This window comes from Cydia amplana, chromosome 24 (assembly GCF_948474715.1).
Source record: "Cydia amplana chromosome 24, ilCydAmpl1.1, whole genome shotgun sequence".
Lineage (NCBI taxonomy): Eukaryota > Metazoa > Arthropoda > Insecta > Lepidoptera > Tortricidae > Cydia > Cydia amplana.
The window spans coordinates 3,430,520-3,454,383 of record NC_086092.1 but is presented as its reverse complement, the minus strand read 5'-3'; the positions used below and the strand labels follow the sequence as shown (position 1 = coordinate 3,454,383).

Genomic DNA, 23,864 nt, shown 5'->3' with positions numbered 1-23,864 from the left:
TATGCCACTTGTTAATGTAAATTAGTGTACTCTTCTGGATGAATATGACATACCTGTGTAATTTTTTTGATTGGTATATATTGTACAATATACATATTAAAAATAAAACAACTGATATTTGGGTGTTTATTTAATTTAAAGGTAAATAAGATAAGGGTCACTTTAGCTTACACTATAATTCAGGTCATTAATTGAAAAAATATAATGAAGTTACCAATGTTACCGGGTCACTTCAACCAAGCATAATACTCTGTAGTAATCTATTTCATCTTAAGCATAAAACAGATTTGTTTCAAAATGTGTAATTTAAGTTTTCAAACATATGGAATTACTCTAAGTCTTCTCTATGAAATATATAACTTAAATTAACTTACAACAAAGATTTCTGAGGTATTAACTGTTTTTAGTTTACCTAAAGTAAGTAAAGTAATTTGTCTAATTTAAAAATTAAGTACCTTGGTACCTATTTTATTTCATGACTTTTATTGAACAAACAGGTATGTACAGCGACTTAAAACTTCTTTTAAATAGATACATCCCTACTTCAGCAAGTATAAACTAGGATTTCCCATAGGCAGTCCCATAGGTACAAATGTGCGTGAATCAAATCAGCCTACATAATCTATTTTCTTGATTAACATAATGACAACTTTTACAAGAATAACCTGTTCCATTGCTCTCAATATTTTTGTTACATTTTTAAATAATAAGTTTATTTTTCGACTTGGTTGCGTTGTACACGTACATAAACCGCCATAGGTAAGTATTGTCTGAAGAGATACTACCTACTACGAACGCCTTATATTGGGCAAGATTTAATCCTGCAACAAACATGTATGGATTAAGTAGATATTGCGAAAGAACGGCGATATAATCAAGGCTCTTAATACTGTTTAAAAGGTTTACCTTTGTAAATAGTCACAACTGATTGCTGTAAATATTAGACATGTGGGCCTATGGACGGTTTCCAGGACACAATTTATGGTCTTGTTGGATAGATTTAGGCATACGTTTTAATTTTATTTATGCCTTTTAACCCTAAAACAAAAAAACTGAACATAATCTTAAAAGTTCGAAAGAGTTTTTCCAGTACTTGTCATAACCTCAATTTTTAGTAATGTTTACCATCAACGAGCATGATTGTACATTGTAGGCCCCTTAGCTTTGCTTATTCTTATTTAATGTATTGGTATTTAATGGTGACAGCAGAAATATCTCTTGAAACAGAAACGATTCAGAATGAAAACCAAAATCAAATGAAAACAAATAAGGTGACGGCTGTCATTCACGATCCACATTCCACAGATAAAACACAGATGACACGCGTTTTGGAATTATTCGAACACAGTGTTGCTAACCCGCGATTTTTCAAATTTGCCGCCTTTTACTACTGACAAGATTTGGTTGACGGACTTTACTTACTAAGCTACCTATAGCTGCATTTATTTTCTATATTTTTAACTTTATATAAATATCCCGATATTTAAACGTTTTAAGGCTTAGCTACTTTGTCGATAAAGGAAAATTATGTTCTTAAGAAAATGTCCTGTTACTAAACAAGTAGGTACCTATTTTAAACAAATACCAATAATATTACATTTCAATGTCTCCTAGCCAGTTTACAAGATTAAAATACATGACAATGTAAGTATTTTAAACGCAAACGGATTATCTGATTCGCACTTCGCTAAACCGAGAACGTAGATACAAAAATTCTTCTATTGTACTTTTTAATATTATTTCAACACGAATAGCTTTAGACTTGCGAGCGTAAATATAAAAATAAAATTTAAAAAGGAAAAAGATTGGAGGTGCGGGGTATCGATCCCCGTACTTCTCGCATGCTAAGCGAGCGCTCTACCATCTGAGCTACACCCCCAGGTGACTGAGTTGACGAAATTAATATTCAGTACCGTAATGATTTAAGTTTGATGACGTAATCTATATTGATTTGATAATATAGTTTTAGAGAATCAGAGAGTTTAATAAATTGGAATCATAATACATATACTCTTTATCACCTCTTTATGATAAAACCTTCATATCCCCTCAGCTATCAATTAACTACAAAATAATTAATAACTAGCAAACTGCTAATCAAATTCTCATTTGATGATTTGTTGAAGAATAATGTGTAATAAGAATAACGCAAAAGAACTAGTTTACGCTATTTGTTTTCGTATATGTAGTTACTTAAATATTTTTTTCGAATTTATTCGTATAAAAATATAAAGTTAACCATACATTTGAATTTCACTGTGAAACGTATTCTCGAATAACAAACAATATTAATATTATGTACTTAGAAATTTTTAATACATTGAAATAATAAAACAAAATAATTCTCCTACAGTTTCCCATTCTAAATCACAAAAAGTGATTCGCCCAACGTGGGGCTCGAACCCACGACCCTGAGATTAAGAGTCTCATGCTCTACCGACTGAGCTAGCCGGGCTGTGCGTGCTGGGGCGAAATACCTAATTAACTTCTACTAGTTAGTTCAAGTGGCCATGAATCGTAGTATTCGTGGTACCAGATACTCAAACTTTAATACACTAAAGTCTATTTTTTTATTCGGTAGACTAAAATGACATTTCATAGTATGAGATGACACATGATGTTCATACTATGAAATGTCATTTCAGTCTACGGAATAAAAAGATAGACTTTATTATTATTTTATAATTAAATGATATAAAAAACTATGAATACGTTCGTTTCTTAGGTTTTTTTTGTATTATGATAATTTCTGTACCTAAGTAACATATAATGTTTTTGATGATATTTAACTAGATTCACGATTCATTATAAGCATAATATAAGTAATTGGTTTAAAAAAATAAATAAAATCAAGATCAATAAGTACCTGCTGAAACCAATGTCAACTGAACAATTTTCCAATCCAAAACTAAATAAAACAGCCCTCGAAAATTCCTTCCAAATTAACTTCAATTCAACTTCGAACGCCAATTAGTGACAGTTTTTAGAAAAAAACAGCTTTTTTAACCCTTCCGGGACTTTAAGTACTCGCTAACTAGTTGAAACCGGTTCGACAGTGGGGACTTTGTGCTTTTGAGGCATGTCATTGTGATTTTAATTATTGCTGTTTCATGTTTAGGTGTTTCTGCCGTTAGATTTGTGAAAAATTTCACAACGCTATTAGGATATTTACGAATTCATTACAGATTAATTATTCATGCGTGAGGTAATTATATGACTAAGTCAACACACTCCCTCGCTATGTATGTACCTAAGTACATTTAAAATTTAGGAAAGACTAATATTCTTTCAACGTTGTTAAGTAATGGAAAAAAAATACAAAAACTTCATGTATCAAATACTTTATACGATAGTTGCGTTGCATGTAAGATCAATGTGATATTAAGACTTGTAAATAGTAAATAATAAAGTGTGTGTAAGTAATCATTGAAAAAATTCCAGGAATGCCAGGGTATATTATAAATTATAAATAATTATAATATAGCCGCCATCAAATATATCGAAAGGGATAGTAAAAAAAAAAAATGTACAAACCACATATCTGGACTTGCATTTTCAGATGTATCTGAACACTTTGGGCACTTCGATATATCTGATGGCGAGTGTATAGTCTCCTACTAACAATGTCAAATAATAAAAAGTACTACAAAATGTTTGTTAGTAAAACTTAACATCACTACTAAATAAGCTAAAAACGCCGTACAAAGCCGACCGCAGCCCTTATCAAGCTTTAAGTTGACGATACTGAAAATATACCTACTGGTAACTTCAAAAGCCATCGAGTCCGGCCCTAGTGGTTATACTTGACCGCAGGTTATTAAAAAAATACGGACCATGGCGGTTTATTATCTGCCAGTTAATGCAGGGATGGGAACGGAAATTATTTAGTCTTTTTGAGAGATTAAGGGATGCTGTAATTTTGAGGTGAATGTTTTCAGAAACGTTTTTAGCGATATTAGGTTAGGAATGACTAATAAAATTCGTTGAGTTATTAAAAAAGTGTCAATACTTAAAATAATATATAATAAAAAGAATAGAATAACTTAAACAGTAAGATTTACAAGTTACAAATTTAATTCTCTTAATTTGATAAGAAAATAATTTTCATTAAATTGTATATTAAAACTTTCCTTTTATTTGATGCTATATTTACATATTAAAAAGTATTTTTAATACATATATACTCTCAACAACCTTTAAACTTGCTAATTATGCTAATGTTTGTTACTCTAAAGTTGATCTTTGCCAATCATTAAATCCTTTTTTTGACGTATGTCTATGTATTTTTTTAGCTACATACACATTGAGGTACTAACTATTTAAAACATAATAAAATAAACTATTAAAATACGCAATATAGAGTAGGTACTAGTACATACTAATTAATATTTTCATGTAGTTATACAGGGTGCCCAGTAATTAATGGATAACCTTCTAACCACCGGCAGGGCACCTTAGGCTGGTCCAGAAAATGCACTTATAAGTCTAGTTAAAGTTTCGTGGTTTTCGAGATAATCGAACTTTTCTGTCTTTTTTAATAGCACCTCGAAAACCACGAAACTTTTACTAGACCTATAAGTGCATTTTCTGGACCAGCCTAAGGTGCCCTGTCGGTGGTTAGAAGGTTATCCATTAATTACTGGGCACCCTGTATATCTCTCTCTCTCATGTATGAACAATATTATGGGAATAAACTTTGAAGGCCATTCTGAACCGGATTTAAGCAGTTACAACAGGCTTCAACAACAAACGCCATTTTGTTTAAAATACGGATTACCTGTTTGTTATCTGCGTATATTTTCTTGTTTTAACAAGATTGAATTTTAACATTATCAAGAAAATATAGTTACATCTTTAATTTTTATGCACAGAGTTTTTCTTTGCACCTTATAAGTTATAACATGGACATACATTGCTCTTGATAATCGCAGCTAAGTATGAATCTGTTGTAAAATTTTACCGTTTGTTGTGGTTTTTGTTTTTGCGAGCAAGCGTGATTATTAGTATTACTGAGGCGATATACGCATATTTTAAAATTATTACTTGGAAATCAAGGAAGCCTTTGTTAACGCATTTTTTTGTTTTTAATTAATTATATGAAAAAAACGACTATTTGATGAAATAGTAGTGCCGTAACGATCGAACAAACAAGTTTGATCCAAAGTATTTACATAGCTAATACTATGTTTGTATTTGTTTATTACCCGTATTTTGCAAACCGTATCTGCCTAATAGGTTTGTTTTCGGTAACAACCAGTGTTTTCCTAATAGCCGATTTAATTGGGTACCTTTAGCTAGCGCTTTAGCTTGAACACTGTGACGTCCAGGCGCCGTTGTGTACTGGGTGACCAAATGAAACAACTGTTATCGCTTGTGCACTCCGCAGCCACGCGCACGCCATGACACTTCCCTCTGGAGTGAAGCTAGCGGGTAGTTGCGTCGTACTGTTTATTGTGTAACCGTCACACCTCTCCCTTTTTATAACAATTTATTTATTTTACTTTATATATTAACCATGCAACAATAATTCAGTTTATCTTATTATCTTATACTCGCTACGTTGATTTATTTTTCCAATCTAGGTATACTACCACCGGTTCGGAAAAGTTAACCTCAGACCCGAGAAGAACCGGCGTAAGAAACTCGGCGAAGTGTGGATCCATTTTACAACTGTTAAATAATAAATATTTTCCAACACTAGCAAGCCTTTAAACCTGTAAAACTATTATTTGATTATTCCTAATTGTTACCGACTTTTAATTTACTTTAAGTCATGTTATGCTTGCCACATAAAACTTATAATTTGAGTTGTTACAAATATTTCTTGCGATACCCTACCAGGGTCCATGTGCCTGTATGTTACTATGTAGTTTACTCGTATGTAATATAAATATGTACATTGGATGCAAAATAAAGATCTCTATCTCTATTTTACTTTTACAATTTCTTATGTGTCAGTCACTCTCCTTCTCCTATTTGCAGTTTTGGGTCTAAGTCCTTTTATTAACTTGAATATAATTCAAAGAATTATTTTAAAAGAATTATTTTAAGAATTATTATTTTTTTTTTTTTTTTTTACTACATTTTCCTTTTGATGCTTACACATTTCCAGGTATTAACATTAGCATACAATATAATATTTTACTAAATTAATACCTATTTCATGATATAGGTACAATAAAATTGTAAGCTTGCCAAGCGTCTTGGACATTAGTTACTTACTGGCAATAACTGATTGACTCAGTTTTACTTGTCTTGTATGATGTTAATATATATGAGGCAATTTATAATACTTATAGATAATCCAATGTCAAATAAAGTAGCAATGTTACTCTATTCATAGTAGAGGTACCACGTTAAGTATATTTAGTTTTACTTGTGAATAGGTTAAGCAAACAATAATCTATATAAATATATTTATATATAATTAATTTGTTAGGTACCTACTAAGATTTACCTGCCTATTTGACCATTGTTATTATCCAATCATAATCATATCTAATTATCGTTCTTTAATTATATGTAATACTTGGATAATATAATATTGACATCAATTAATCCAAATATTTATTTTATTCATTCTATTACTCAAAAAGTAACACAGCAAATATAATATCGAATGTAATATTAATCTAGCAACTTTTGCGAAGAATCATAATTACAATTTATGTTATGAAAATAACGTAACTCCTTCTTACTAATCGGAGGCTGATTTTTCAACTAGTAAGCCAGTAAGTATTGTATTATTATTTCCACAACAATTACTGTCAGACTATCACATAAATATTAATATTTGTATACACTTTTTCTTCGGTTTATTTCAATTACTTGCAACAGTTGCAACATATTTTATAAACCTGAAACATACACACCTTGTATGTCTGTTTCCTATGTCCTGTCATTGGTAAGTATGTCATTTAACTTCAATAAACATCTTACAACGAACCAATGGAACTCCATTATCTTAACCATGATCCCATGAAATACAGAGTAAGTAGGTACACAAGAATACACTGTTCGAATGTTTACTTTACCATTTTAGCGTTACGTTTAACGGTTCTGTTTGATATGACCTAGGGTTTTGGTCTTTTGGGTCTTAGTGTAGATTATTTAGTACCATATATGTGTACTCTTGGGTAGATCCATGGAGTGGCTCTAGATGCAACTTTAATCTACTAGTTTTACTAAATTAGTTAGTCTCAACTAATTAAACATCAATCAGGCACTGTCATTGAGGGCGATCAAGATCACGGTTAATTCGAATACTTATTGTTTTTATTTTCTAATGTATACCTACTCAGACACACTATTTACTTATTTGATTGTTTCTGTTTTGTTTTAATGTATCGGTTCTGAGACTATGTATAATTTCCAATGTATGTATTGTCTCTACCGCATACCTAAGCGTTTTGGCATCCTTAATTATTGTAGTTTTATGCATGTGACTGAAATAGGGAAATATATTTTCCAGTAAATTGCCTTTTTAATTACACCTAATTATAATTAGTCATCACATCACACATATCACTCATCTTAATCTGAGTAGGTGTACCTACTACCTAGGTACTTAAAAGGTACTTCGTCATCTACCTGCCAACCGACAAAAGTCGTATGTCTATTTACAAGGCATTAGGTTAACCGCTGTTCACTAGAGTTTTGCTGTTAGTACCTAAGTCATGTTTGCCTTGGGTATAGTTTCGTAGTATAGTTAGTAAGCTGTGCTTCCTCACTGTGCAAGGCTCCACGCATCGCCACTCCCGTTTTTACAGCATTGACTTTAGGTACTACATGACATGATGTATTATGACAGGGCCAGCGCATCTATTTACGTACCTTTTGTACTTGGGTTTGTGATTGAGCTTTGTCCTGATTATTATTCAATAGAATCATGTATTCCGGCTTTAAAATAGATTGGGATTGGAATTTATAATATGAAATCTGGGTCATATACGATTTTGAAGGAATTGTATATCCTCATCTATTTATAGATTTTATTTGGGCAGTTTAGGCATGCCTCTGTGTTCCACAGTTTCCACGGCTGCGCAAAATGCATTATTATCCTGGTCACCTGCTTGTTTCTCTTAAACTATAATTTAACGCGTCCTCTAACTGTTCCAACAGAATGGCTACAACAATCTTTAATCGGAATACCGTCTATTAAGTCGTCGTATACTTTATAGACTTGCTTTGTTCGTTTTTATTTAAGCTGATACATTGAGTACTTACCTATACGAACATCTGCAAAATGCCGTAAATTTATGATACGGGTACAAGTTAGAGGAAGGTTAAATTGTAGTACTTTACAGGAAATATTTTTTCCAAATATATTTGTAAAATTGAAAATCTACCTGAATCTATATTAGTAGGTATGCCTATTCCCGAGGCCATCCATCTATACCTACGCCTTAAGTGAACTGGAACAGTAGGCAGAGGCACCAATTATATAATTTTCGCTGCTTATTATATAATTTTGAATTAAATAAATACATAGCAGCTGACATAATGTTAGTAGAGTACTACTAACATTATGTCAGTTTATTACTATTTTGCCTCCCTATTAAGTCTAATGGTGGTATCTGGGACATTTTGGATGACCTATGACAAGATCCTATCGTTAGTACCAACCAACTCTATATCGCGTCTACTAGATTTGTTACTAGGTACATTTGACCCTTTTGGCTTGTTAGTACTGGGTAGTTGAACATAATACTAATTATACCTTGTTTATATCGTAGGTAAGCGTTATGATTTCGCTGTATCATTTATTTTATTTTGCTAGTACCAGTGGAACATTCAACCTACTACTTATTTATTTTGCCAGTACCAGTTGAACGTTTCAATTCAACCTACTAATTATTTGTTTTGCTAGTACCAATTGAACAATTTCAACCTACTACTTATTTGTTTTGCTAGTACCAGTTGAACATATCAACCTACTACTTATTTGTTTTGCTAGTACCAGTTGAACACTTCAACCTACTACTTATTTGTTTTGCTAGTACCAGTTGAACACTTCAACCTACTACTTATTTGTTTTGCTAGTACTAGTTGAACGTTCCATCCTACTAATTATTTGTTTTGCGTCATTAGTAGTTAATTATACCAACTGCAGCATAGATGTGATGTACAGTTTACTTCTTGTAATTTATTTTTCTTGTTAGTCCGACTCCGACTTACTACTCAATTCATTTGATGCTGAGTTTACGTGTCTACTCCTACAGTAAAACAATAACAAAGCCCTCGGCATTCATCAGTCTAAGTACATATCTATAGTTCTTGACTCACTTGACATCGTAACGGTCCTTGATAATTTTACTGATCCGTTACCTGCTAGCATTCTTTATTGTCATAACATACCTATGTATATATAAATACATGTTAAGTCGACACCAAGTTAGGTAACAGCGATTCATACCATTTCAATTGATTATAAGTATTATAACAGGTTATTTTAATCGAACAATATTTCTTTTAGGACATAAGGTCCCTAAAAAATTATACAACTATACCGACTTAATATGCAGGTTTCTCAATAGGTTTCCTTATGTAAAAATATCTTAGTAATTACACAACTAAGTAGGTAGGTATATTTTAAGTATGAACGGCAAATACACAACAACTCATAATAATCGTTATTTCCGCGAAGATAGTTTGATTATTTACCCTTTATATCATATGAATTCTAATATACGGTTTTGAGTCAGAAAATAAACCATGTACCAACTGTATTTGTAACACGCAAACCATCAGCATATTCGTTTCTGTCACTTCATGGAAAAATTAATACACCGGTGCCACATCATTCTAATAATGCAACATGAGTACATTATTTTTTGTAGGATTTTCCCAATTATTGATCTATCTTGCATTGATTGCACTTTTGGATTTACAATTGGTAACCAGGCTCACGAACAGTAGCTACTGTCAAAGAGTTAGTGTAATAAGCAAGCGCATATTTCTTCTTTGCTTGGTAAACATTCCTCCCGAGCTACCTACCATCAATTACTCACTAAATAGTTGTAAAGTTAACTACTGTTCTTATGTAAACAGTCGACAAAATCAACTGTGCATATACATAATTGTTTTTATTAACATTGATTGTAAACAAAACTATAAAATTAGGTATTTATATTTATTATTATTGGGGTGGTATCGGGCCTTTGAGTGTCACGTCGACCACGTATTGATCTATGGTGACGGCCCTTTAAAGTTCATTACTAATGCCCGTTGCATCCAGAAAATTACAGATGCTTTGGGCCGTAACGTTCTGTACCTCATAGGGTTGCAATACATGTCGCCCTAAGTAGGTATAAAATTAGGTATAGGTACAAGATCTACCTTTTTACAGTTTTGCACTAATATTTAAATTCTGCACTAGTTTCTTTAATACTCCTCTGACGTGAGTTTGGAATTTCATAACCTAGTTACGTAACAAAGTCGTTGCAATTTTAATATTTCCGTATTATGTACAACCGTACGTCACTCGTTACAATATCACCTCGCCTAAACTTTTGTATTGCCTGAATACAATCGGGAGCTCGGGAGCAAATGGACAACTACGGTAGCTATTAGGTTAGGATTTCCATACCTTAGGTATTTTGCTTTTTTTATTCCGCCACCGTTACCTTTCCTTTTCGTAATTTTTTTGGTGATGTTTTATCCTCGTCGCCATTTGTGACGTCCAGGCGCCGTTGTGTACTGGGTGACCAAATGAAACAACTGTTATCGCTTGTGCACTCCGCAGCCACGCGCACGCCATGACACTTCCCTCTGGAGTGAAGCTAGCGGGTAGTTGCGTCGTACTGTTTATTGTGTAACCGTCACAAACACAATTCAGCAATTTTCAAACCGATTGTAGATAGTGAAATTCACTGAGGCCGATCTTTTGATGAACAATATTACAGGAATAAACGTTGAATTTAAAGGTATTCTTTCTAGTTTAAATTTTTTTTTTTTTGCACCTCCTAATTATATCATTTTTCATTTCTCCACTACCTAAAGGTTTAGCGATAAGACCGCCTGTTGTTTACCTCTGTCTTCATGTATTAATATTTGTGTTTCCATGTACATTTATTCTGAGGTTGTGCAATAAAGAGGATTTGTATTGTATTGTATTGTTGAAGGCCATTCTGAACCGGATTTAAGCAGTTACAGCAGGCTTCAGTAATAAACACCATTATGTAAAAAAATACGGATTACCTGTTTGTTATCTGCGTATATTTTCTTATTAAATCGTTTATTAATGTGTGAAGATAATAATAGCATTGCCGAGCAAACGTCGCGTATTGTTATGAATTAAGGTTGAATTTTACAGTGCATGTTCAGATATTAACGCGACAGATTTTGCACCCGAATTTCTTATAATATTAAGAGTAAATCAATTTTAAAGGATGACTCACGCTAGACCGGGCCGGGGCCGGGCCGGAGCTTCCGGCGCTTCGTTTTTTAGGGAAAGCACCACGTCACCACCACGTGATCACCAGCTGTCATATAAAATGACATGTCGGACTCCACGGCCCGGGCACGGCCCGGTCTAGCGTAGGTCAACACTAATATACCTACTTTCTACTGAAAAATAATTACAACACATCATAATCTCAAACGACCTTGGTTAAGGATAAGAAAAATAATCTCCGATAAAACAATAGCAAAATCTCAAAAACTCGGTCAATTACAGCTACTTCTCTTCTTTAATCAGTATAATTGTCAATTGTAATATTAAGCATTTTTAATTAAGTCTTAATTCCGCGAGCGTACTAATCGGATTGGTGTAAGCTTCATCCGGCTTTGCTACGTGTTTTACGGTTTCTGCTAAATTCACGCTGTATAGATTTTTGAGATATAATTTAAATTAAAAAATGTACTCGATTTAAGAATTTAAGCGTTTTAGGGTTCCGTATTGAGAGGGTGGCAATCGGAACTCTATTATGTAGGCAGTCCGCCAGGCAGTTAATTTTTCTTAGCGTTTTTGAAGTGAAAACTTCTTTAGCGGCGCTGTGCACTTTTTGAGGTGGGGAAAAAAATATTAAACTCGCGACAGGTCACGCGACCTGATCGAAAAACTATTACAATATCATTGAGTTTTCACTTCTGCCGGCACTCCTGGAGTGTAACCCGTTGTTTTTTTTATATTGGAACTATAACAAGAAAAAATACAATTGTTTTAAATGTGAAGCGGAGGTGGGAGTAACTGCACTAAAAATGTGATACATATTTGGTATTTTCTAAGGCGAACCCTACACGTTAATAAATATTGTGATAATTATCATGATATTTATTATGTATCTTGGGCCGGATCACAGCACACCCTACACCATCAATACGGATCGCGTCAGTACGAAGCGTTCTTTGTACGAGGCAGGTACGCGATAAATATCAAACACTACACGCAAGATAAATATCTCGATCCAGGATCTAGGATCAGATCACAAGCATTTCCAGAAATCCAGCGAAATATTGTGATCGTTCAATACACTACCCTACACGTCAATAAATATCGTAATCCGTCAATATAATTGACGGATCACAATATGGATCTTGCGTGTAGGGTTCGCCTAAGATCTGTCGTTCTACGGGCTGTATATCATAAAAGGTAGACAGTTGAACATTCCACAAAATATGTATAAAGTATATGACAGAGTATGCTTTTTGGTTGTTATTTGTTTCCTTTCAGGGCATTAATTTCTTGAGGTTCATAATTAGATGAGGCCGTAAAATAGTAATCAAATCTATCTATTTACGTAAAACAAATGGATTGGGAATAAAAGTGTTGCCTCTGGAAATTATAAAGTACCTTACCTACCTACCTACCTACATTACCTAACTTACCCTACCTTACCTTATTAAGTATTGTAAACCTTGACTAACGTTTAATTTTTTGTTACAGGCAACAACTCAAAGGCGATGTCGTTGGGTAAGTTTTAAAATAGAAATATTTACACCATGTTTCATGTTGGTCATGGAGAGTGCTCGTTTTCAAGATCGAACAACTTATTATAATATCAGACTATTTTGACGATGAATTATTGAAACTATTTTAAAGAATAAACTCAAATAATAGTTTACATTAAGTATTGGCTAAATATAGTTACTTTATGTTTGGAGTAGGAATTGATATTGCACGCAGGGGAACCAGTTACTCGAATTGTAGGACTCAGTTGTATTTTTAGGTAACGATTTCGTATTATTAAATTGCCTATTAGAAATTAAATAATTTACAAAGAACGAAAAAATACCGTTTTCGTTCCCATACCAAAAATACTGGTATCCAATCCCTGATTGCACGGTCAGAAATTTTCGCCATTTTAAGGCCTCTACTCACCTTGTTACATTGACGGTTCGGCTAAGTAAAGTCTATTTTTTTATTCGGTAGACTAAAATGACATTTCATAGTATGAAATTACATTTTATGTTCATGAACTGTCATTTCAGTCTACCGAATAAAAAAATAGACTTTAGGTTCAACGAATTCTTTTGTTTTAAAAAACGCGTGAGATTTGTTGCAATGCATTTAAATTTGAAATCCTTATCTCCATGCAAAAATTATGTAGTTTGGAGATAAGGCATTTATCTTGTATGTGTCATTTAATTCGTTCATCATTCGCCCTTTTCTAAACATATAATAAAATTCGTTATCTGTGGCTCCCCATTTCCGCCAATGAACCCAACTCCCCTAAAATGTGAAAACAATGCTCTCCAGTTTGAAATGGCTGAAACGTTTCAAACAGGTTTTAAACGGCTTCATAAAAACTCATTGTCGCCGTAACCGTGTCACGTCATATCATTTTCATTTAGCCTATTTGGGCGTATGGAGCCCTAACCATTATTACTGTACGTCAGAGTCCACTTTAAAGTGGTTGGTGCGAAACGCGAGAGAAAGCGTCATTAAAATTTTGTCGTATACACGCGATATTTATACATATGTAAATAAGTTTTCAAAATAGCGAAAACGATTGAACGATTTGACGACGAATGACAAATAGTTTTGTTTGAAATTTGTAAGCAGAATATGTGTAGGTACCTAATAATTTTTCAAAATATAAAATAAAAGTGGCTTTAAAAATAAATAAACAAAGCAAGTTACATCAAAAGCGAATTAAACACAGACACTTGATTGCAATTTTTTGCAAGCAGATTTTGTAAAAAATATTAAATGAGTAACACAAATTTTATTAAAATCAAAGATGGCATATAGATATTTTTAGTTTACATTTAATATCAAATTAAAATATGTAAATTACACAAATTGTCCCCAAAATTGGGCCATGCTTTTATGACGCCCTCGGGGGGGTAATAATTAGCTGGTAACTTTGTCCGCGTATAATATAACGCACGTAATCGCGTCGCTTCCGGGCAAAGTTACAAGGTTTACAGTTTTGGGACTAAAAGGATATCTTGCTGTTAACATTAATAAAGAGTTATTAAACATAGTACATACCAGGTGTTTTTTCAACCCATTTTTTTTACAAAGATGTACTTATGTAACTCCGTATAAGATAAATAGAGTTTATGAAAAAAAAGTGTCAAAAAAAGTCTAAGAAAAATAATTATGCTCGAATAGACGGCGCCGTACCTTTGGCCTATACTCATTTAGATGGCGTCACCGTTTGATATTTAACAAAACATATTAGTGAAAAAACAAGGATCAAAGTCAAATGGCAATGTAAAAGTTTTAATCCTGTGTCGAGAGATAGCAGTAAATTTACTCTGACTACAAAATTTACTTGGACAATACGCCTCTATACTAATTTCTCTTTGATTTAACTAACCATGCATAAAATAATATTTATCTCATAAACAGATATTGAATTATATTGAAGAAAAAATGCTTTCAGTCACAAAAAGCGGACAAATTGATTATAAATATCCACAAAATGGCGGAGTATTGAGACGGCCATGATTGATGGATCATCAATTTTGTATTCAAACGATTGTATATACAAGATTCACGCTTTAATCATATTTTGTGTACGGAAATGATATATTATAAACATATTTATATTTGTCTTCAGACGACTACATTAGAAGTATGTACCTACTAGAATACCTACATGAATCTGAATTATAACTGATTTTAAATTTAAATATCTTTACCAGATAAAGTTTCTTGTTTTATTTTCTTTATCCAGTTAGTGGTAAAAAATGAACAATCTGATTCCGTAGCTATTCCGCTTTGTAACGAAGAATCTTTTAATTTTTTTATACATAGCTACACAGAAATAAAACTATGTGAGAAAATATTTTTGACAAAAACTTTTATAATCTGTACCCTTTTTAATCACCTACTACATCGCTAATATACAAAACCCTAAAACAAAACCCTATGCAGTAGGTAAACCCGCCATTACAGCTATCTCATCCGCACCCTAATAACGGACGTGTCTGCGCATACAGCGCGTAAACTTTGGGAAACGCTGGTTTTCGGTAAAATGGTTGAGATAAAAGTGTTAAAATTGAATTAGAAAGTTAAAATAAAATGTAGCTAGCAGTAAGTTTAGTGACTGATTTATTTTAATGTATTGAAACTTTTAAAACATGAAGCAATCACATAATAACCTCAAAACGCTTTATTACATTTTTTGTTCATATTAAGCAAAACTGAGACCCCGAAAATTCTTTTGTATCCAGATATATTTCTCATGTAAATATAGGTATAAGAAACTCGCTTAAAATGAAATGTCTTTCTATTGTTATTATATTTTTAATCACTTTAACCATAATTCCTACTTATAATCTATACTATCTATACCTATCCATACTAATATTATAAATGCGAAAGTGTGCCTGTCTGTCTGTCTGTTATACCTCTTCATGCTTAAACTGCTGAATCGATTTAGATGAAATTTGTCATGTAGATAGTTTGTGGCCCGGGCAAGGACAGGATTTTCATTAATCATCATCATACCACACAAAGTTGCGGGCAGGAGCATCAAACATCAACATTTATTCAGAAAATAGGCCACAAGGTCACTTTTACACGTCAACATGGAATTTACATACAGCAAAAAAAAAACACATCAACAATTATACAATACACTAAGCCACAAGTATCAAATCAAACTAAAGTATGTATTACATAGAGATGTACAATAAAGTATGTCGAATTGCAAAAAAAAACTATAATAATAGTATTGAAAAAAAAAACAAAGATACAAAAACAAAGATAGTTATTATTATATAAAACTAGTTATTAAAGCTAGTTATTAACAAAACCAAAACCTCTGGAATTTACACCCACACAGTAACTCACCGGCCAATTTATCAACGCACGCTCTAGCTCATAACCTTAGATTAACGTTACTTAAGCCAAAGCTTCGGACTTGTAATGAAATTCCCTTACCTGGAGCGGAGTTCCTATTAGTTAACACGAGTCGACCGAACCAGCGTAAGAGAGACCCCCCACTAGCGTCTCCCGAGCGTCAGCGTCTAGGGCTGCTCGACGCAACGTTAGCGCCACTGCGCAGCGACGCCATTTTCCATAGCGCTGATTAGACGCCGACGCTCAAAAGGCGTGTGGGGTCTCTCATAACCTTAGATTAACGTTACTTAAGCCTAAGATTCGGACGTAATGAAATTCCCTTACCTGGAGCCGGGTTCCTATTAGTTAACACGAGTCGACCGAACCAGCGTAAGAGAGACCCCTCACTAGCGTGTCCCGAGCGTCAGCGTCTAGGGCTGCTCAACGCAATGTTAGCGCCACTGCGCAGCGACGCCATTTTCTATAGCGCTGACGCCGACGATCAAAAGGCGCTGGTGTGGGGTCTCTCATAACCTTAGATTAACGTTACATAAACCAAAGATTGGACTTGTAATGAAATTCCCTTACCTGGAGCCGGGTTCCTATTGGCTAACACGAGTCGACCGAACCAGCGTAAGAGAGATCCCTCACTAGCGTCTCCCGAGCGTCAGCGTCTAGGGCTGCTCGACGCAACGTTAGCGCCACTGCGCAGCGACGTCATTTTCTTTAGCGCTGACTAGACGCCGACGCTCAAAAGGCGCTAGTGTGGGGTCTCTCATAACCTTAGATTAACGTTACTTAGACCAAAGATTGGACTTGTAATGAAGTTCCCTTATCGGGTTCATAAATTCATATAGCAAGTGAAGGAGAAAAGGAGGCCATTTTATTTTAAGTATGACACTACACTTTTTTTTATTTAGATGTTTTTCTGTTATACTTAGAATCAAGCGATTTTTAGATCCTAATAGGAGAAATAAGTATCTCAAACTTTTCATAAATTTTTCGGTCATCCCAATCCGTTATTGCAATACAAAAATAATGTAAAGTGGTAACGGAATGACAATAAAAATTACAGGGCACTTTTTTTCTCCTTATAGGATCAAAAAAGGTCGTGATTCTGAGTAATAAAATAGTATAAAAAATTTGCAATTGTGTTCATTCTTCTTTTAGTATAAAAATTTATATTTAATATGTAAGTCTCACTGAAGTTTTGTTATTAACAAACCTGGATCCCTGGACTTTGCACTTTGTAAGCTTTTGGAATAACATCCACTCCCCCTCTCCCCCCCTTTACATACAATGCTTACGTACAACATAGCGAGGGATGTAGGAGTAGGAACCCCTTTTAAATGATTTTTTTAGTTATGTTAATTAAAATTTTACGGAGAACGTTTTGCACTTTTCTTGTTTAGGTATTAACGTTTTTAATCTAATGAACTGGCGAGGAAACGGTTTACATAATTATGTACAAGCTCTTTCCCAAGACTTTGTCTAGAATCAGTATCTACTTCCGTATCCCACTTCCGTAGAAAAACTCCCCCTTTTAATATTTTATTTATTTATAAAACAAAAGAAAAACTTAGTGTACAAAAGGCGAACTTAATGCCATTCGTATTAGAGGCATTCTCTTCCAGACAACCTTACGGCAAAGCAGAAAAGATAGTAGGCGGTGCATTAGAGAAAAAAATTAAAGCCCTTTTCGACTCCTAAAAGAATGAAATCCGGCATAACACTCAAATATTTTTTTTTATTAAAGGATTCTTGCCCGAAGCAGTAAACTTTTCTCTCTTTTCCTTTCGTTAAACAAAAATATCGCTCACAGACGTATCTGCTTGGTAAAAACGAAAATACTAGAGATGCACCGGATATCCGGTTACTATCCGGTATCCGGCCTATCCGGCCGTTATTTTAGTATCCGGCCGGATACCTGATAGTGACCTACTATCCGGCCGGATACCGGATAGTAAAATTAACACATTTTGGGGTAACAGTCACGGTCATAATGCTAATGACACAGTAGATAGAAATGAACACAAAAATACGCGCGCGCACTTGTAACTATAAACGAACTTACTACCTAGACATGATAAAACTCGTTACGATCCTAGAAATGTGTCCGCGCGAACGTTCACTACGAAACAGGTCAAAACCTGCACGACGCGCACCTGCAAAACTCAAAATATAGGTATAGTTCCGCCGGCCGGGTACCGGATATTCGGCCAGTGCCAAGGCCGGATATCCGGTATTCGGTATCCGGCCAAACAACTATCCGTTGCATCTCTAGAAAATACATAATAACATATGCAAATAAAATAATCACATTTTACTGTTAAAGTTGATTCTTTGTAAAAGAAACTCCTGATCTTCTAAATTCATAGTACTTTATGTATTCCGTCTGTTGCAGGAATATCGGGAGTTTTAAATTCATATTATACACGAACGGCTATTGTATATTGTGACCTATATTTGAGATCCGAATATCCGGATATACTTCAGTTCAGAGCGGCCTCAAAATAAAAGTTTGAGAAACACATACCTTTTGTTTTAGGTTGCTTATCCAAATGCGACTGGTGTTTTTTTCTTCGGTATAATCACAGACATAAATATAATTTAAGTCTGTGTGGGTATAATACCTACGAAAGCGACTGACATCAGAGGGTAAACTAGGCCTTGTTGGGATTAGTCCGGTTTCCTCAGGATATTTTCCTTCACCAAAAAGCGACTGGTAAATATTAAATGATATTTCGTACATCATCATCTTCCTCGCGTTTGTCCCGGCATTTTGCATGGCTCATGGGAGCCTGGGGTCCGCTTGGCAACTAATCCCAGGAATTGGCTTAGGCACTAGTTTTTACGAAAGCGACTGCCATCTGACTTTTCAACCCAGAGAGTAAACTAGGCCTTATCGGGATTAGTCCGGTTTCCTCACGATATTTTCCTTCACCGAAAAGCGACCGGTAAATATCAAATGATATTTCGTACATAAGTTCCGAAAAACTCATTGGTACGAGCCGGGGTTTGAACTCGCGACCTCCGGATTGCAAGTCTCACGCTCTTCTCTTACCGCTAGGCCACCAGCGCTTCTCTTGTGCTTAGTGAAATCACTGAATCAATTAGTGAAGCAAATGCTTGTGTTATTAGAACAGTTATCAAGCAAAACAAACCTGGCCATTACCCCTGAACATTCAGAAATCATTTGTTCAGCCAAAGTAAAATCCACAGTAATGCAAATACAGTGTTGGGAGCGAAAAGTGAGTCTGTGATTACACTCTTGGGTTTTATGAGCATTGGCCAAGGCATAAGCGGTAGCGATGCAACAGACAAAGAAATGTTTACGTAACAGTTATATACAAATTTTGTTACTACTTACACCATAAAGGATACCTATGAACTGTATGAACTATACTTATATGTTACCTATTACAGAATCCGTTTTAAGATTTAAGATGTTGGGCAAAATTGATTTCTTCATTTAAGTTCAGTTAGTATTTAATTACATATTGTATTGTAATTGATAATTAGCAACTCTGTAAATGCCATACGAATAAATAAATAAATTACATACTCATACACAGAGCGAATATTAAGCAAACACTAAATTACGTACAGGGACTAATTAGGTATAACATTATTTAGGTATTTATTGTATAGGTACACAGACAAATTAAAAGATGTCACATTGAGCAAACTCACTATATCCCTCTAGGGCACTTAGTTCAGAAGTTTACAGACTGGATGGCTACAGCGAACATCTAAATGCTATTTTTTTATTCCGTAGACTGAAATGACATTTCATAGTATGAACATCATGTGTCATCTCATACTATGAAATGTCATTTCAGTCTACGGAATAAAAAAATAGACTTTAAATACAAAGATCTATCTCTCTCTTTCGCCTTCGAGTGATAGAGTCGCAAATAGCGTATCTTCGAATCTACGTGCTCGCGGTTGATCAACAGGGCTATAACCGGGAAAATCGAAGTTCGTTAATTGCGAGCATTTTTCTCTGTCACTCTAATTATGTCGTAATGAGAGTAAAAGAGAAAGATCCCCGAAAATTTCGAATTTCGGTATTCGCTGGTATGTACTACCTAGGGCGGTAAAGTAAGAAATGTCTCAGATGTCATGTGGTTGCCAGCCGAGATGAAGCCGAGGTCGACAAATATGTGATCTGAGGCTTTCTTATTTACTGGCCGATACGTATACTATTTTTCTATTCGACGGAGCCGGAAAGCGGCAACATTGTTTATAGATACAGAATTCGCTGCCGCTTTTAAAATGAGTCCACACACATCCGACCTACATCATCTCACAATGGATATGATCTTTTAACGCGCCGCTTTGTCTCTCCGCTGATGCGCCTGATACACTAATGTACGAAGGATCTAGTTTTAGCCGACTTACGGAGAAATTAATGATAATGAGTTGAGTACAAAACATAATATCACATGTGTTTAGGGGTTAGTGCTTTTAGAGTCCGTCTAAGATAACTTTGCACCGACTTGAACAAAGAAAATGTGTAAAGTAATCATTATAAACGTCATATTTTCATAGAAATTTGACATTAATGATGACATTGTCTCACTTTGTCATTTCAAATGCCAACCAGGGTTAGAGCGAGCAGAGAGAGAGAGAGAGAGAGTGAGAGAGAGCAGAGTTCTGTTCTGTTCGACTATACCCTACCGCAGGACACTTTGATGAGATGGTTAGAGAGACGTACCTTTATGTTTTTTTCCTGAGACTTTCAGCGAGAGGATAGATGTAATAACCTTTTTTAGGGTCTAAATAAGGTAAACGTACTGGTGCTCGACTCGGTCCCAGTGCATGTCATCTTGAAACTTAAGTCATTGTCAATAGAGGTGACAACAGGGTGCCATCTATTGGGCATTAGCATGTCGAGCACTAGTAAGTTTACCTTACATACTTACATAAAAAAATCGATTTACAGTTATTAAAAATATGAAGGGGATACCTTTATACAGCGTTTGGGTCCCAAATAAAGGGTATATTTACTTCATCATTTATTTCATAATTTAAAGATAAAGTTTCAATCAAACGGGAATACTGGTAAAATAACAATACTGAAGTATCGATCCAAAGACCGTGAGTTCAAGTCTCACCCAAGACAGTAATTTTTTGCACTTTAAAATTTATTTTAAGCTTACGTAGTATCCCTCGCCGACGTTTCTGCTTGTTAAAAATTAAAATCACAATACTTTCATCGAATATACCTAGTAATTAAGCATATTATTATAATTGTCCTGGGTCAATTTACTTAGGATAACGATTCTTGCAGATAATTTCAAGAATTAATCCTCAACCAGTCTGCAAAGACGATTTTTCGGGTTATTCCTTGGAGGATATAATCAAACGGAGACGCCATGTCTGTAATTTTCTGTACAAAACAGTCTGCCGATTTTTGCGGGGGAGGGGAACGTCAAATGTATGCGTAACGTAAAAATAGCCATGTCAGATAAACGTCAGTCCATACATTGTGTATGACCGTTGGCCGCCTATTTTCGACAGAGGGGAAAGCCTGTTAATGGCTACTCCGTTTAGTTGTATCCTCCAAGGGTTATTCCCACTAGTTACCACCAAGTTGTTACCAGTGGTAACTACTGGGAAAAATAATTTCCAATAGTTACCACTAAACCGAGTTGGTGGTAACTACTGGGAATTATTTTTCCCAGTAGTTACCAGTGGTAAAAGGTGAGGAAAAAATTCCCAGTAGTTACCATTGGTAACAACTTGGTGGTAACTAGTGAGAATTACCCGATTTTTCTATAAAAGTGCAAAAATCCCTCAAGAACTCGCTAACCGCAAAAGTTAAGAGATAATAACGGACAAAAAAAGGATTTAGAAAAGTTCGCACCATCGACAATGGAAGACACTTAAATGTTGCCAACGCGAAAAAAGTTTATTTTAACCCGACATCGTCTTTCACTTTTTTTTGTAAGGATTTTATTTTATTAAGGATTTTTTCAGAAAATTATAGAACGTTTTTAATTTTGTCACTTAACTGTGTACATTTAACAACAAACCGATTGTAAATATGTACAAATATAAATTAAATGGATTTATAACCGCATTGGGCTAGCGTCGTGGGAACTTTTGGCCCAAACCCTCTCGCGCACGAGATGAGGCTTGTGCTGTGCCCAGCAGTGGGACGTATATAGTCTCAAATTGTTATAAGGTATACAAATTATTAAACAATTTAAGTATAGTATGTATTTCATGGCCGGCTTTGATCTGTATAAGATTGTCCCCGAATATTTATCTGACTTTCTCACTGCTTTATTATTTTAGATAAACATTATACAAGAAATACCTCAATTTTCAAAATGTCCTTTTGATCTTAACGAAATGTTCTTAAAAGCATTTCTTAACGGTATCATAAATACATTAAATACCTTTGGACACATGATATGGAATGCACATAAAAGAATAACTTCAAAAACTGGCCTTTTATTTGCCTATTTAATATAGTAAACGTTCATAGTGAAAAATGTTAATGTGAAAGTTTGTATTTTACACATGGCCATTTTAATAAATGCCAATTACTTACTTTACCTACTTGCTATATAAGAAACATGATACATGTACATATATGTACATATGTAGGTACATATAATATTTGAAAATTAACATTTATGTACTTTTCCAAAACATCACCTCTTTTTAATAAAAAAGGAATACGCTCAGACATGACAATATCGCTTTACAAACAGACAACAGCGGCAGATAATTGTATAAAGTCGTTAAAAATTCTAAAATAAAAAGTATAAAAAAGTTTCAGAGCCACTGACCGCCCTTTACGTTGATCGTTCCATCAAAACGCTGTCACGCCATTGGTCGATTCCGTACGCGCCTATCGCACTGTTCCGCCATTTAGTACCTCACAGCGCATCAATCAATAGACTATCTTTTACATTTATTTAACACTATTTTGTCTTTATCACGCCTGTTTTAAATACTGAAAACCTTATAGAAATTGTAAACAATATTTAAACGCTTTCATATACACTTATCAGTCGATTTTATAAATAAAAAACGTGTAAAATAAGTGGATATTTTTTTATAAAGCGCTTGAAGCGCTGAATAGTGTGATACTAATTTCCTCCCTTCAGTATTTCTGCCAGTCACTCGCTTGGTTCATTCAGTGTGATTTTAGCGTCCGAAGTCTGAGGACAATTTTACGTAAATATACGTTTAAAAACTATTTCACCGTTATATTTCCAATTATTATCGGTATTAAAAGTTTAGTTTGACTTTTTAGAACGTTATAGGTGTGACGCGAGTAATTTAGGCGCGTAGTTCTATTTTTAAAATGTATTCGGGAGTTTCGCAAAAATGGCGGAGAGTTGGGTGTTTTTTCGTAGTGCGTTCCTGTAACCGTTGAAAATGGCGCTATAAGGAAACTATTGGTGAGTTATTAGTTTATTACTAATTATATCTATAAGTATTTCCTGTAATACATGACTTAAAATAATAAAAGAAAATATTAAATATGCACCTAGTTTCTAAAGAAACTGACAATAAAAACATTAAAAACCTATTTTATTATCAATTAATTTCAGACGCGAAATTTGGAGCAAAAAGAACTTAAATTTTGCCACTAGGTTAACAA

The 23,864-nt window shown here is 34.3% G+C and overlaps 1 long non-coding RNA gene and 2 other non-coding genes across 3 annotated transcripts in view; 1 reads left to right on the top strand and 2 right to left on the bottom strand.

Annotated features, from left to right (window-relative positions):
* LOC134659190 (uncharacterized) overlaps window positions 1-23,864 on the top strand; it is a 216,820-nt gene that overhangs the window by 52,634 nt on the left and 140,322 nt on the right. The gene's annotated exons all lie outside the window — the stretch shown is intronic.
* On the bottom strand, window positions 1,807-1,879 carry Trnaa-agc (transfer RNA alanine (anticodon AGC)). Its single transcript has one exon. It is a non-coding gene; the product is annotated as a tRNA-Ala (tRNA).
* Window positions 2,383-2,455, bottom strand: Trnak-cuu (transfer RNA lysine (anticodon CUU)). Its single transcript has one exon. It is a non-coding gene; the product is annotated as a tRNA-Lys (tRNA).